The sequence below is a fragment of the Hyla sarda genome, chromosome 3 (genome assembly GCF_029499605.1).
Source record: "Hyla sarda isolate aHylSar1 chromosome 3, aHylSar1.hap1, whole genome shotgun sequence".
Taxonomy (NCBI): Eukaryota; Metazoa; Chordata; class Amphibia; order Anura; family Hylidae; genus Hyla; species Hyla sarda.
The window spans coordinates 419,263,544-419,278,634 of NC_079191.1; the positions used below are offsets into that span (position 1 = coordinate 419,263,544).

The 15,091-nt window shown below is 47.4% G+C and overlaps 1 protein-coding gene across 1 annotated transcript in view; it reads right to left on the reverse strand.

Annotated features, from left to right (window-relative positions):
- The window catches only part of USH2A (usherin), a 1,021,568-nt gene extending 1,019,641 nt beyond the window's left edge, over positions 1–1,927 (reverse strand). Inside the window, exon 1 of the mRNA XM_056568336.1 lies at positions 1,904–1,927. The gene's annotated coding sequence lies outside the window, so the exon portion shown is untranslated. The remainder of the gene's footprint in view (positions 1–1,903) is intronic.
- Between the last annotated feature and the right edge of the window lie 13,164 nt (positions 1,928–15,091).

The following is a 15,091-nucleotide window of genomic DNA, read 5'->3' on the forward strand; positions in this document are numbered from 1 at the left end:
CAGTCCCTGGGGCACAGTAGTGTGGTGCAGTCCCTGGGGCACAGTAGTGTGATGCAGTCCCTTGGGCACAGTAGTGTGGTGCAGTCCCTGAGGCACAGTAGTGTGGTGCAGTCCATGGGGCACAGTAGTGTGGTGCAGTCCCTGGGGCACAGTAGTGTGGTGCAGTCCCTGGGGCACAGTAGTGTGGTGCAGTCCCTGGGGCACAGTAGTTTGGTGCAGTCCCTGGGGCACAGTAGTGTGGTGCAGTCCCTGGGGCACAGTAATGTGGTGCAGTCCCTGGGGCACAGTAGTGTGGTGCAGTCCCTGGGGCACAGTAGTGTGATGCAGTCCCTGGGGTACAGTAGTGTGGTGCAGTCCCTGGGGCACAGTAGTGTGGTGCAGTCCCTGGGGCACAGTCAGATGGTGCAGTCCCTGGGGCACAGTAGTGTGGTGCAGTCCCTGGGGCACAGTAGTGTGGTGCAGTCCCTGGGGCACAGTAGTGTGGTGCAGTCCCTGGGGCACAGTAGTGTGGTGCAGTCCCTGGGGCACAGTAGTGTGGTGCAGTCCCTGGGGCACAGTAGTTTGGTGCAGTCCCTGGGGCACAGTAGTGTGGTGCAGTCCCTGGGGCACAGTAGTGTAGTGCAGTCCCTGGGGCACAGTCAGATGATGCAGTCCCTGGGGCACAGTAGTGTGGTGCAGTCCCTGGGGCACAGTAGTGTGGTGCAGTCCCTGGGGCACAGTAGTGTGATGCAGTCCCTTGGGCACAGTAGTGTGGTGCAGTCCCTGAGGCACAGTAGTGTGGTGCAGTCCCTGGGGCACAGTAGTGTGGTGCAGTCCCTGGGGCACAGTAGTGTGGTGCAGTCCCTGGGGCACAGTAGTGTGGTGCAGTCCCTGGGGCACAGTAGTTTGGTGCAGTCCCTGGGGCACAGTAGTGTGGTGCAGTCCCTGGGGCACAGTAATGTGGTGCAGTCCCTGGGGCACAGTAGTGTGGTGCAGTCCCTGGGGCACAGTAGTGTGATGCAGTCCCTGGGGTACAGTAGTGTGGTGCAGTCCCTGGGGCACAGTAGTGTGGTGCAGTCCCTGGGGCACAGTCAGATGGTGCAGTCCCTGGGGCACAGTAGTGTGGTGCAGTCCCTGGGGCACAGTAGTGTGGTGCAGTCCCTGGGGCACAGTAGTGTGGTGCAGTCCCTGGGGCACAGTAGTGTGGTGCAGTCCCTGGGGCACAGTAGTGTGGTGCAGTCCCTGGGGCACAGTAGTGTGGTGCAGTCCCTGGGGCACAGTAGTGTGGTGCAGTCCCTGGGGCACAGTAGTGTGGTGCAGTCCCTGGGGCACAGTAGTGTGGTGCAGTCCCTGGGGCACAGTCAGATGGTGCAGTCCCCTGGGGCACAGTAGTGTGGTGCAGTCCCTGGGGTACAGTATTGTGGTGCAGTCCCTGTCCAGTATTCTGCTATGTAGAAATGCTTTTCTGCCCTACCAGATACAGAAAGTGTGACTGTGTTCCATCTCTGCAAGCATAAAGGGGGAGATTAATCAAACCTGTCCCGAGGAAAAGTTAGAGTTGCCCATAGCAACCAATCAGATCGTTTCTTAATTTTTAACAAGGCCTCTGCAAAAGGAATGAAACAATCTGGTTGCTATGGGCAACTTTTCCTCTGCACAGGTCTTGATTATTTTCCCCGTATATCTGTATGTAGGCACATGAAACAGCATCACAAGGCCGCGTGGGACAGTTGGGACACCCCACAATTTGAGAAAAACCTTGTCCCTGCTGCTGCTACCGATACCCCTCCAGTTTCCTCTCAGCCAGGGGCATCACTAGGTTAAAACATTTGGGGCCCTTGTCCCGAATGTTAAGACAGGTTCCCCGAATGTCTGCTGTCAGCTGACATGCACAGGGCCGTTTTTTCTTTTTTCTTTTACTCACTATATATTCCTGGGGCTCCTCCTGCACTCACTGCCTGCTCTCTGTCTGGGTCTCAGTGTCTGCCAAGGAGGGAGGAGGAGAGGGGCGAGGGGCGGGAGCACAGTGCTGCCTGTGACTGTGCGCAGGGGAATGACCTACAAAGAAGATGGTGACTGAATGGAGGAGTAAGTGTTCCTGCATGTACACATGTGTGTGAGCAGGTGTGTGTTGATATATATATATATGTATATCTGTGCGTCTATGTAATGTGCCTGTGTATGAATAAATAAAGTGCAGGTGTGTTAGTGTGTATCTGTACAAAGTGTGTGTATGTAATACAGGGGGGGGGGGCTAATGTATACAGGGGGGGGGGGCTAATGGATACAGGGGGGCTAATGTATACAGGGGGGGCTGATGTATAAACGGAAGGCTACTGTATACAGGGGGGCTAATGTATATAGGGGGGCTGCTACAATATACAGGGAGAGCTATTTACTACCTTCAAGAGGGGGGGAGCACTGTATAATAGGGGAACTGCTACTATAAACAGAGGGGGCCACCAGAGTGCCTCCAGTTTTGCAACAGCTGAAGGCAGGCTAGTTGGGAAATACTGGTATATAGTATAGACACTGATGTAAAACCATGTAGTGGGTAAGTAATTTCATACAGTGACCCGGCAGAACAATAGGATACATGTATCAATGTTGGTTTAGGTAGATGTTTTTTGTAGATCATTTTGGTTGGTCTAAATTTGGTGCAATTGCACCAAATTTACCATACTTGTGCAAGGTACATGATAAATTTGTGCAAAGTTAAAAATTTACACACAGTTCTATTTGTACACCTGATCTACACCTCACAGGAAAAGTGGACAGAGGGATTTTGCTCTATTGCTTTGAGGCAAGGATTTCATTGAGGAAAACGCCAGAAAAACTGTCATAGCTTTTTCCTTCGTTTTGGCAGTTTTTCTTGTATTTTTTCTTGCATTTTTGCATGTGTGTAGAAACAGTAATTTTTGTACCCTGTGGCGATTTTTTTTCACTGCCTTCGGGTTCAACTCTGAGGGTCAGATGCAGAGCGCCCGGTCCACAGAGTGTAAGGACGTAATGAGTGATGCATAGTATGTACATATACAGGGTGCAGAGCATCACTATTTACCGTCACATGCTGTACAGTATACAGGGGGGCATAGTGTACCCATGTATTCTATACATGAGCCCAGTAAGGAAAGTGTTAACCCACGCTGCTGCTGAGCAGTTCTGGGTTAAGTCTTTGTGTGCTATCCTGTATATATACCCATCTATAGATGTCTGTATATACAGGATACAGTAGGCAGACATCAGCATTTGGAGGCTCCCTGTTTAGGTACACCCCAGAGGAGAGTGGCAGAAAATGTCCTAACCTTTTTTTTTCTTTTCATTTCAAATACGTGAATGTGGAGGACTAAGTTAGATTTGGTGGATTACGATGATGACCAGCATTTTTTTATGTCAATAAAAGGGTTAATGAGGGCTGTGGGGGAGTGTTTTTTTAAATAAAAAATTTTTTCTCAATGTTTTGTTTTTTTTATAATTGAATTTTCTGGCTTAGTAGTGGAAGACTTCTTGTAGCCGGAATCCATTACTAAGCTGGGGCTTAGTGTTAGCCACAAAACAGCTAGAGCTAACCAGCAATTATTACCCTGGTACTTACCGCCACAGGGGTGCCGGTAAGAGCCGGAACCAACAGGCTCAGAGCATCAAAAATAGCGCTCCTGGGCCTAGGTGGTAACAGGCTGCCATTATTTAGGCTGGGGAGGGCCAGTAACAATGGTCCTCACCCAACCTGGTAATGTCAGGCTGTTGCTGCTTGGTTGGAATCTGGCTGATGCTGAAAATATGGGGAACCACACACGTTTTTTTAAAATTTATTTATTTATTTAAAAAAAATGGATAAGGTTCCCCATATTTTTATTCTCTGCCAGATACCAACCAAGCAGCAACAGCCTGACGTTACCAGGATGTGCGAGGACCATTGTTACTGGCCCACCCCAGCCTAAATAATGCCAGTCTGTTACCGCCTAGGTCCAGGAGCGCCATAATTGATGCTCCGGGCCTGTTGGTACCGGCTTTTCCCAGCACCCCTGTGGTGGTGGGTTCCCAGGGTAATAATTGGGGGTTAGCACTAGCTGTTTTTGGTGCTAACGCTAAGACCCGGCTTAGTAATGGATTGCGTCTACAAGACAGGTTCCACTACTAAGCCTGAAAATTAAATTATAAAAAAAACGACACATTGAAAAAAACATGTATTTGAGAAAACACTCCCCCACAGCCCTCGTTAACCCTGTACCGCTGAATCTGAGGTAGTCCTCTGCATTCACGTATCTGAAATGAGAAGAAAAGAAAAACACAAAAAATGGGTTAGTACATTTTGTGCGCTCTCCCCTGGGGAGAGCGCACATAGTGCAGTGTATTCCTATACAGGGAGCCTCCAATTGTTGCTGAACTACAACTCCCATCATGGGGGGCTGTCCGGGCATGCTGGGAGTTGTAGTTGGATGCACCCTGTTTGGGAAAAACTGGTCTATAGCCTCTACCAGCCGTCTCCAAAATATACTGAAAATGTTTATCCGAAATATTTCACTACAAGTTAATAAGTATATATACAGGTGATCACATTACCTTTAAATCCAATGGGTTAAACCTGTTACCCCGGCAGAAGTATTTGCATCGTGGATTTGGTGGTGGAGGACATTGCTCTCGCACCTTCACTAATTGATTGAGATGCCTCCTCGACGGTGAGACCTGTGATTGACCTGCGGCCCCGGCTCGGTCCTGCGGGGCCGATTTATCAAGTAATGACCACAATTATACTGAAGGGTCATCTGGATGCTGGGGCTATGACAAGTGTTTGGAGAAACATACAAATACAGATCATTTTCTATAAATATTGTCACTTTTTTCAACAGGTCTGATTTCCTGGCTTGTCTAATCTAAATAGCTTCAAAATTCTGTGCCGATTAATTTTTTAAATAAAAATTAAACCTGTTAAATTTGTTAACATTACAGTTTATTGGTTCGGGCATTTCCAAATATGGTGATACCAAAAATGTTTATTTATTATTTATTTATTTGTATTTTATTATTAAATTATTTATTTTTCTTAATTAATTAATTTATTTATTTTATTATTTTTTTTATTTTTTTTATTATTTATTTCTTAATTCATATTTTATTATTTAATTATTCATTTTTATTAATGTATGCTTTTTATTTTATTATTTAGCTTTTTAATGGGAAGGGGGGAGGGGGATGATTACATTTTTTTATTGGAGAGGGTTTTTAAAAACTTTTTTTTATTATTTATTTCTCGTTTTTAATTCCCCGATAGGGGACCATTAATAGCAATCTTCCAATTTTTAGAAATGTTCAGTGCTATGCATTCACATGGTACTGATCAGTAATATCGGCGAACTACCTGTGCATCCTACCTGCCAGCAGACCATACAAGAGGATTCTCAGGGAGCGGAATAGAAGAGAGCAAGAGACCTCCAGCCGCCATCTTCACTCATCGGACCTCAAACTTCTCACTGCAGGTGGTCCAATAAGAGTCTCCAAAGCTCCACAAATGCTTTAGGTGCTGTGATCAGCATTCATCACGGCACCTAAAGGGTTAAAGGGGTACTCCAGTGGAAAACAATTTTTTTCAAGTCAACTGGTGGCAGAAAGTTAAAAACGATTAGTAAATTACTTAAAAAATCTTATTTAAAAATCTTATTCCTTCCAGTACTTATCAGCTGATGTATGCTACACAGGAAGTTGTGTTTCTTTCTGAAGTTCTTTCCAGTCTGACCACAGTGCTCTCTGCTGACACCTCTTTCCATGTCAGGAACTGTCCAGAGTAGAAGCAAATCCCCATAGCAAACCTCTTCTGCTCTGGACAGTTCCTGATACGGACAGAGCTGTAAGCAGAGAGCACTGTGGTCAGACAGAAAAGAACTTCAGAAAGAACTACAACTTCCTGTGGAAAATACAGCAACTGATAAGTACTGGAAGGATTAAGATTTTTAAATCAAAGTAATTTACTAATCTGTTTAACTTTCTGGCACCAGTTGATTTACAAAAAATTTGTTTTCCACCGGCGTGCCCCTTTAATGGCATGCATCTGTGTGATGTGTGTTTGATCGCTGATGCGCTCTTGTGCTCACTTCATGTACATAACATAAATATACATCACGGTGCACAAAGTACCCGGACATCATGGCGTATATTCACACCATGACTCCTGTAGGGGTCAAGAATCATAGCTCTTTTATTTTTCCATGAACAGACCCATACAGTACGTTCACACGAGCGGACCCACAGCGTATTTTATGCTGCAGATCCGCCACTGTAGGGCTCCTGCATAGTGGCTTTACATATGCCTGCTTAGAGCAGCAATGCACCTCTATGAGCAGACACCCTGCAATCTGCGAGTTGCTGCGCATGCGCGGTGTACTTGCACACATCGCAACCACTCCCCCTGCTCCATGAGCTAAGCCGAGAGCTGCCGTGATGTGTGAGTATACTGTGCATGTGCGCTGCGACTCGCACATCGCAGTGTGTCTGCTCGTAGCGGCGTATTGCCGCTCCGAGCAGTCACATGTAAAGCCACCTTCAGCGGCGGATCTGCCGCGTAAAATACGCTGTGGGTCCGCTCGTGTGAACACACCCATATACAGATTTGTTTTTTTGCTAAATCAATTGTACTTTGCTATGACACCTTTCATTTTAACATAAAACGTAAAGCAAAACAAACAATATATGGCTGGGGGGAAATTTAGAAAATTCACACATACACAATTACATAGTTTTGTATTCTTTTACTAGTGTTGAGCGGCATAGGCCATATTCGAATTCGCGAATATTCGCGAATATATGGACGAATATTCGTCATATTCGCGAATATTCGCATATTCGTAATATTCGTTTTATTTTTGCATATGCGCATATTCGCATGTGCGAAAATTTACATATGCGAAAATTTGCGTATACAAAAATTAACATAAGCGAAAATTCGTATATGCGAAAATTAGCATATGCAATTTTTCGCATATGCGAAAATTCGCACACCAGTCTCACACAGTAGTATTAGAGCCTTCTTACACCACATAAGCTGGAAGCAGAGAGGGATGATCACTGTGATTTATACTGTGAAAAAAAAAAAAACGAATATTCGTAATTACGAATATATAGCACTATATTCGCGAATATAAAATTCGAATTGCGAATATTCGCGAGCAACACTATCTTTTACTACTTAAAAAATGTCAAATGTTTTTTATGGCTCTGTCTATGTGGCTGTTCACACACAGAATACATATATAAGGCATGGTAATAGTATGGGGTTATCTTTCAGGTTTTCAGCTAGGTCCCTTCCTCCAGTGAAGGGTACTGTTAACGCTACAGCTTATAAAGACATATTTTTTTTACAATTTTGTGTTTTTTATTTTGCTTCCGTCATGACTGTCCCCCTGTGAACAAACTGAGCGGCATAAATACGTGGTGTGACATGTTTGTTGTGAAGGAGCTTTTGTAGCTACACAGGGGCCCAAGCTCGACCCTATCCAACACCTTTAGAATGAATTGGATTGTGGGCCAGATCTTCTCCCTCAACATCACAGCCTGACCTTACAGATGCTTACAGATGGAAGATTGTGCAACAAATCTCACAGCTTTCCCAGAAGATTGTGTGATGTCCCAGTACAGGTACACATTCCTGTACAACCTGTAGGCCCTGTCAGGTTGAGTCCCTCAGTGACCTGGTGGCTCCCCAGCAGGGACTCCCCTTGTTCTCCTGTTAGTTTAATAAATGTGTGTATGTTCCTTTAATGCTTAGACAGGATCCTTATGTCTAAATAGTATACAGGACCTGTGGAGGTCTCAAGGACCTGTGTCTGTAAGTTGGTCACCTGTTATGTTATACAGTTACATGATTTGTTGTAACATGTACTCCCAGAGAGCACCAGCTTTAACCCATGACCCACAGCTTGACCAATGGGCTATAGTCCAGCCCCCCACTATATAAAGGGGCGGCCATTACAGGTCCTCTTAGATTCCATCTGTTCTTAGACCCTACCATCTGATCTGAGAACAAGTCTTTGCTGAAGCGAAGCAGCTACCAGAGATCTCAGGACAAGTGTTCAGCATCTGGAGGCCACAAAGCTACAAGTCTCTCCAGTAAGTCTACAAGTCTATTTCTCCTGTCACTACAACTAGTCAAATCCTGCACATAGTCAAGTCAAGTCTAATTACAAGTCAAAGTCAAGTAATTACAAGTATTGGTCCAGCAAGCTGGGAGGTCCTCTGGGCACTGGTCATGTCTCTGGGAATTCTGGCCTTAGCTGTGAAGATAATTACACCTGTCTTCTATTCAGTAAACCCTCCATTTACCCCTAACTGGTTGTGGACTCTTTATTCACTACTAGCCCGTGGGATAGCGGAGAATCAGGGCGTGTGGTGTTTCGGAACCCGAAAACCACACTGGCGTCACGAACACATAGGGGTTAATACCATCTGACCTATGGGGTTAATAACATCCCACCACTCTCACCGCAACACCAGTGGTCCCGCCATACACCGGTGGTTACCACAATTGGGGCTATTATAGCCACACACAGAGGCTCAACTACATTATAAAGCCTATGTTTGTGGGATTGGATGTCCAGTCATATAATAGCTCAAACACTGGTGATGGTCCAGGTTCCACATACTTTTGGCTTTTCACAGATTAAACAGTAAACATTTTCTTTGTGTCACTGTTTGTAAATAATGTATATGTGCTTCTTTGCTCCAGAGTAACTGTCACGATTCGGCTCACAGGTTGTGGATCCACTGTGTCAGCGAGGGATTGGCGTGGAGCGTGCTGGTGGACCGGTTCTAATAGGCTACTGGTGTTCACCAGAGCCCGCCGCAAAGCGGGATGGTCTTGCTGCGGCAGTAGCAACCAGGTCGTATCCACTAGCAACGGCTCAACCTCGCTGACTGCTGAGAAGGCGTGGGACAGAAGGACTAGGCAGAGGCAAGGTCAGACGTAGCAGAAGGTCGGGGCAGCCGGCAAGGTTCGTAGTCAAGATGGATAGCAGGAGTTCAGGTAACACAGGCTTGGACAACACTAAACGCTTTCACTGGCACAAGGCAACAAGATCCGGCCAGGGAGTGCAGGGGCAGTGAGCAGATATAGCCAGGGAGCAGGTGGAAGCCAATTAAGCTAATTGGGCCAGGCATCATTGGTGCACTGGCCCTTTAAGTCTCAGAGAGCTGGCGCGTGCGCGCCCTAGAGAGCGAAGCCGCGCGCGCCAGCACATGACAGCTGGGGATCGGGACGGGTAAGTGACTTGGGATGCGATTCGCGAGCGGGCGCGTCCCGCTGTGCGAATCGCATCCCCGACGGCCATGTCAGTGCAGCGCTCCCGGTCAGCGGGACTGACCGGGGCGCTGCAGGGAGAGAGACGCCGTGAGCGCTCCGGGGAGGAGCAGGGACCCGGAGCGCTCGGCGTAACAGTACCCCCCCCCCCTTAGGTCTCCCCCTTTTTTTGTCCGACAACTGCTTTACCTGGGACGAGGACACCGGGAGTGAATGGAGGGTTTCCTCAAAGGCAGGCAGTACAGCAGGAGTAGGAATGGGGAGGAAGGGCAGAGGGTGAAGCTTGGCACGGGGCAGGGTGACACAAGGACGGGGGCCATGAGGAGGCACTGAGGCTTGCCTGACGGGACTGGGAGGGGGGAGAGGCATCTCTTGTGGCAAGCAGAGTCCCAGTTCTTGATCTCCCCGGTGGTCCAGTCAAGGGTGGGAGAATGAAGCTGGAGCCATGGCAGACCGAGGAGGACCTCAGAGGTGCAGTTGGGGAGGACGAAAAATTCAATCCTTTCGTGGTGTCGTCCAATGCACATTAAGAGTAGTGTTGAGCGGCATAGGCCATATTCGAATTCACGAATATTCGCGAATATATGGACGAATATTCGTCATATATTCGCGAATATTCGCATACTCGTTATACCCTCGTTCGCGTATGCGAAAATTAACATATGTGGAAAGTTGCATATACAAAATTAACGCATGCGAAACTTCGCATATGCGAAAATTAGCATGTGCTAATTTTCGCATATGCGAATTTCCGCACGTCAGTCTTACACAGTAGTATTACAGCCTTCTTTACACCACATAAGCTGGAAGCAGAGAGGGATGATCACTGTGATGTGTACTGTGAAGAAAAAAAAAAAAAAAAAAAAAAAAAAAACGAATATTCGTAATTACGAATATATAGCGCTATATTCGCGAAATTCGCGAATTCGCGAATATGCGATATTCGCGAATAATATTCGAATTGCGAATATTCGCGAGCAACACTAATTAAGAGGGGTTTTGTGCGGTAACGCACGGTGCAATCCAATCTGACTCCGTTGACCGCGGAAATGTAGAGCGGCTTGACGAGACGGGTCACCGGGATGCAGAATTTATTCACCAAAGACTCCAAAATGAAATTCCCAGAGGCACCAGAGTCCAAGCAGGCCACGGCTGAGAGGGAGGAGTTGGCTGAAGGAGAAATCCGCACGGGCACCGTGAGACGTGGAGAAGCAGACTTTGAACCAAGAGACGCCACACCAACGTGAGCTGGGTGCGTGCGTGCGTTTCCCAGACGTGGAGGACGAATAGGGCAATCCACCAAGATATGCTCGGTACTGGCACAGTAGGGAAGAAAATCTTTGTCGGTACTGGCACAGTACAGACAAAGATTTTCTTCCCTACGGCGATTCCTCTCTTCCTGGGTTAGGCGAGACCGATCCACTTGCATTGCCTCCTCGGCGGGAGGCCCAGGCGTAGACTGCAAAGGATGCTGTGGGAGAGGTGCCCAGAGATCTAAGTCTTTTTCCTGGTGGAGCTCCTGATGTCTCTCAGAAAAACGCATGTCAATGCGGGTGGCCAAATGGATAAGTTCTTGCAGGTTGGCAGGAATCTCTCGTGCGGTCAGCACATCCTTGATGCTACTGGATAGGCCTTTTTTAAAGGTCGCGCAGAGAGCCTCGTTATTCCATGATAATTCGGAAGCAAGAGTACGAAATTGGATGGCGTACTCGCCCACTGAAGAATTACCCTGGACCAGGTTCAGCAGGGCAGTCTCGGCAGAAGAAGCTCGGGCTGGTTCCTCGAAGACACTACGGACTTCAGCGAAGAAGGACTGGACTGTGGTTGTGGCAGGATCATTGCGGTCCCAGAGCGGTGTGGCCCAAGACAAGGCCTTTCCTGAAAGAAGGCTCACTACGAACGCCACCTTAGACCGTTCTGTAGGAAACAAGTCCGACAACATCTCCATATGCAGGGAACATTGAGACAGAAATCCACGGCAGAGTCTAGAGTCCCCATCAAATTTGTCCGGCAGGGACAAGCGGAGGCTAGGAGCGGCCACTCGCTGCGGAGGAGGTGCAGGAGCTGGCGGAGGAGATGGTTGCTGCTGTAGCAGAGGCAGAAGTTGCTGTAACGTGGCGGTCAACTGCGACAGCTGCTGTCCTTGTTGGGCAATCTGCTGCGATTGCTGAGCGACCACCGTGGTAAGGTCAGCGAGACTTGGCAGCGGCACCTCAGCGGGATCCATGGCCGGATCTACTGTCACGATTCGGCTGGCTGGAGGTGGATCCTCTGTGCCAGAGAGGGATTGGCGTGGACCGTGCTGGTGGACCGGTTCTAAGTTGCTACTGGTATTCACCAGAGCCCGCCGCAAAGCGGGATGGTCTTGCAGCGGCGGTAGCAACCAGGTCGTATCCACCAGCAACGGCTCAACCTCTCTGACTGCTGAAGATAGGCGCGGTACAAGGGAGTAGACAAGAGCATTCCCAGACAGAAGGCTGACTGCTGAGAAGGCGTGGGACAGAAGGACTAGGCAGAGGCAAGGTCAGACGTAGCAGAAGGTCGGGGCAGGCGGCAAGGTTCGTAGTCAAGATGGATAGCAGGAGTTCAGGTAACACAGGCTTGGACAACACTAAACGCTTTCACTGGCACAAGGCAACAAGATCCGGCCAGGGAGTGCAGGGGCAGTGAGCAGATATAGCCAGGGAGCAGGTGGAAGCCAATTAAGCTAATTGGGCCAGGCACCAATCATTGGTGCACTGGCCCTTTAAGTCTCAGAGAGCTGGCGCGCGCGCGCCCTAGAGAGCGGAGCCGCGCGCGCCAGCACATGACAGCAGGGGACCGGGACGGGTAAGTGACTTGGGATGCGATTCGCGAGCGGGCGCGTCCCGCTGTGCGAATCGCATCCCCGACGGCCATGTCAGTGCAGCGCTCCCGGTCAGCGGGACTGACCGGGGCGCTGCAGGGAGAGAGACGCCGTGAGCGCTCCGGGGAGGAGCAGGGACCCAGAGCGCTCGGCGTAACAGTAACCTGGTTTGGAATTCAGAATAAAATCATAACTGTTGTTCCATGCTCTAGAATTTCTAGAAGAAAACGTAAAAGGTTTTTTCAGGATTTTTGGTTCTTTGAATGTGAGACAGGGGCAGCAAAGTTAGTCTAGTTACTAATATACTTCACTTACCTGTGTTTGGTGGCTGGTATAGAGGTTCTTTGTCTTTTCTTTTACCTGGAAGTTCATTTACTGCAGCCTACAAAATGAGTGTTGTCTCGATCCTTTTCAAGCTTGCTGTGAAGCCCGAGACATTACATCACAAGTTAGATACTTAAAGAGGGCTTGGCTGCTTTGTCTGTTGTGTGTGAAGCCAGCCCCCTGATGATGTTACCAGCGCACATGCTTGCATTCATCATCACACAGATCCACAGCTTGTGTGTCAGGTGATGTCAGGTAAGTCATGTGATCAAAGGGAGAGTGACTGTGCTGCCATGGGTGGGGGGATCGATGTGTGGGAGGGAAATAAGTCACCTCCCACCTTAAAACAAAGGATCCTGGGGATTATAGTCTGAGGGAGGCCACAAAAACAGAAAAAAAGACAGTTCCCAAAAACAAGCCAACAGCATGATAGGAGACACAGGAAATGGCCATTTGCCCCCAACACAAGCACAGATACTTGGTAAGCATGTCCATTACTGTATGACACTAAATTACTAAAGTCACCTTATGTTGGATAATCCCTTAAAACTACAGAAGCTTTGGCAAAGGTTTTCAAGAAAAGACTAACTGTAAAGAACATACCGGTATACGCACTAGGACCGATCTGCAGTGGACTTTCACTTTAGAAGACCAGGTCAAGAAACATCCATCCAGCAGGTCAGAAAATTAAGATGCCAGATTATTACAATTTTGTTGTCCAATCAAGTTTCACTAAAGCTCACTTGGTTTTACCATTGTCACTATCCTCAGCCAAGAAGTAAGACGTTTCTCCTGGTTTTGCATGACCACTTCAGCTCTCTCTATGGCAATTATGTAATCCCTGAGGTTTTTCAGAAAGGACAAAGGTTAAAAAGGTCATTTAATGCAAAGTATTTAATAATGTATTGAATGTACTCAAGGGCCAGGATGAGCACTGGGGATTAGAGATGATGGTCAGTGACAAGATGGTTCCTGAGTGGTTTACAGGTTCAGAGGTCACAAGTCCTCTGGGGCCATGTGGCCATCATGCTTTATAAGAGATCTGCAGGCTATAAGTAGCCAATAGAGATGTGCAGTGACATCATGATAACTATAGCAAGAAATAACATATAAATCACAAAATGTGATGTCATCATACTATTAGAGGTGGGATTAGATAAAGATTCTTCACCAAAATCCAAAAACTTCAACCTTTTTATTTCCTTATGTTCCCCTAAAACAAACGATTAGGATAAATCACCTTTGCTATAACACCTTCCCAACTATGAGATGGACACCATTGGTCCAGGGGAATTAGGGGATGCTTAAGGTGGAGGGGTGGGAGGGCTGTGGGGGTATTTAAGTGGTGTCTCAATGGACAAAAATTCAAAAGAGTATAGGGTCGGCACTACTATACTGTAATGCAGCTAGCCATTCCACCATTGGGAGACAAGTCCATCCACAATCCAGCACAACCAGCCCGGCATATCATGGTGCTCTGTTAGAATTGACAAGATAGTCCAAACCACAATATGTACAGAGTGAATATTTCCAATGACACTCACAATCCGGGTAAATGTAAATAGAATATCTTTATCGTACTTACATCGAGGTTACAGAGGACAATTCGGGTAGGGAACAGACAAAAGGGAAAAGTTGCCTTTTGTCTGCTCCCTCCCTGTATTGTCCTCTGTAACCTCAATGTAAGTAAAATAAAGATATTCTGTTTACATTTATCTGGATTGTGAGTGCCGTTGGAAATAACCACTCGGCACATATTGTGGCATGTTAATGGGCTCCTGACCCCTTACAAGTTTGACTGCTTTGCATCCCCACTTGAACCCCTTCTCGCTGGTTCAGCACAGAACGCTCATCCCAGTGTGTGTGTGTGTATGTGGGGAGGGGGGGAGGGGGTCTACAGTGACAGTATTGGGATTATACTGCCAAGGAGTTGAGGGGGAAGTCCTGCAATAAAATTCTACCAAGTTCCCCGGCCTGCTCTCCGGTGCTTTCATCTTTGTTGATGGGACATCACATGTCCACTGATCCAATAACCCACCTCTGTCACGGATTGGCATGTAACATCATGTCCACAAACTTGAAAGCCCCAGACAGCGACTACAGAGTGAAGAATGGCAGAGTGGTCCCAGGGACACGTCAAAAGTTTTTATCGGTCGCCATCAAAATGTATGGACCCTGACCGGTCACGAGTATAAAGAGGGAGAGAAGCTTGAGTCCGTGCACTGAGGCCAGGATAGACCCATAGACTTACAGTAAGCAAACTTCTTCTGACCAGTTCTTGTCAGAACTATCACTCAGACCTCGTCCAATTAAAATTTCTGACATGTTTCCAACATATCAAAAGTTTTTTTTTTTTTTTTATGGCAGTGCCCATTTAACTGGCATGTGCCCATTTAACTTTTTGATGGACAGGGTGCTCTGTGGAGGGCCTGAATCAAAATAGGCCATTAAATCCTAAGCAAAGTAGATGGTCCATTTGAGCAAAACCTCCCAAAACAGGGCTGGCTGCCCACTGCTACTAGTGGGGGTCCCAGATCCCCAGGTGAGCTAGCTGGTATCTACTTCTATATGGTATACAGATCTGTGTACAGCGGGTATCTACCTCTATATGATCCTGTATATAATCACTTATATGGTCTGCAGATCCTGTATGCAGC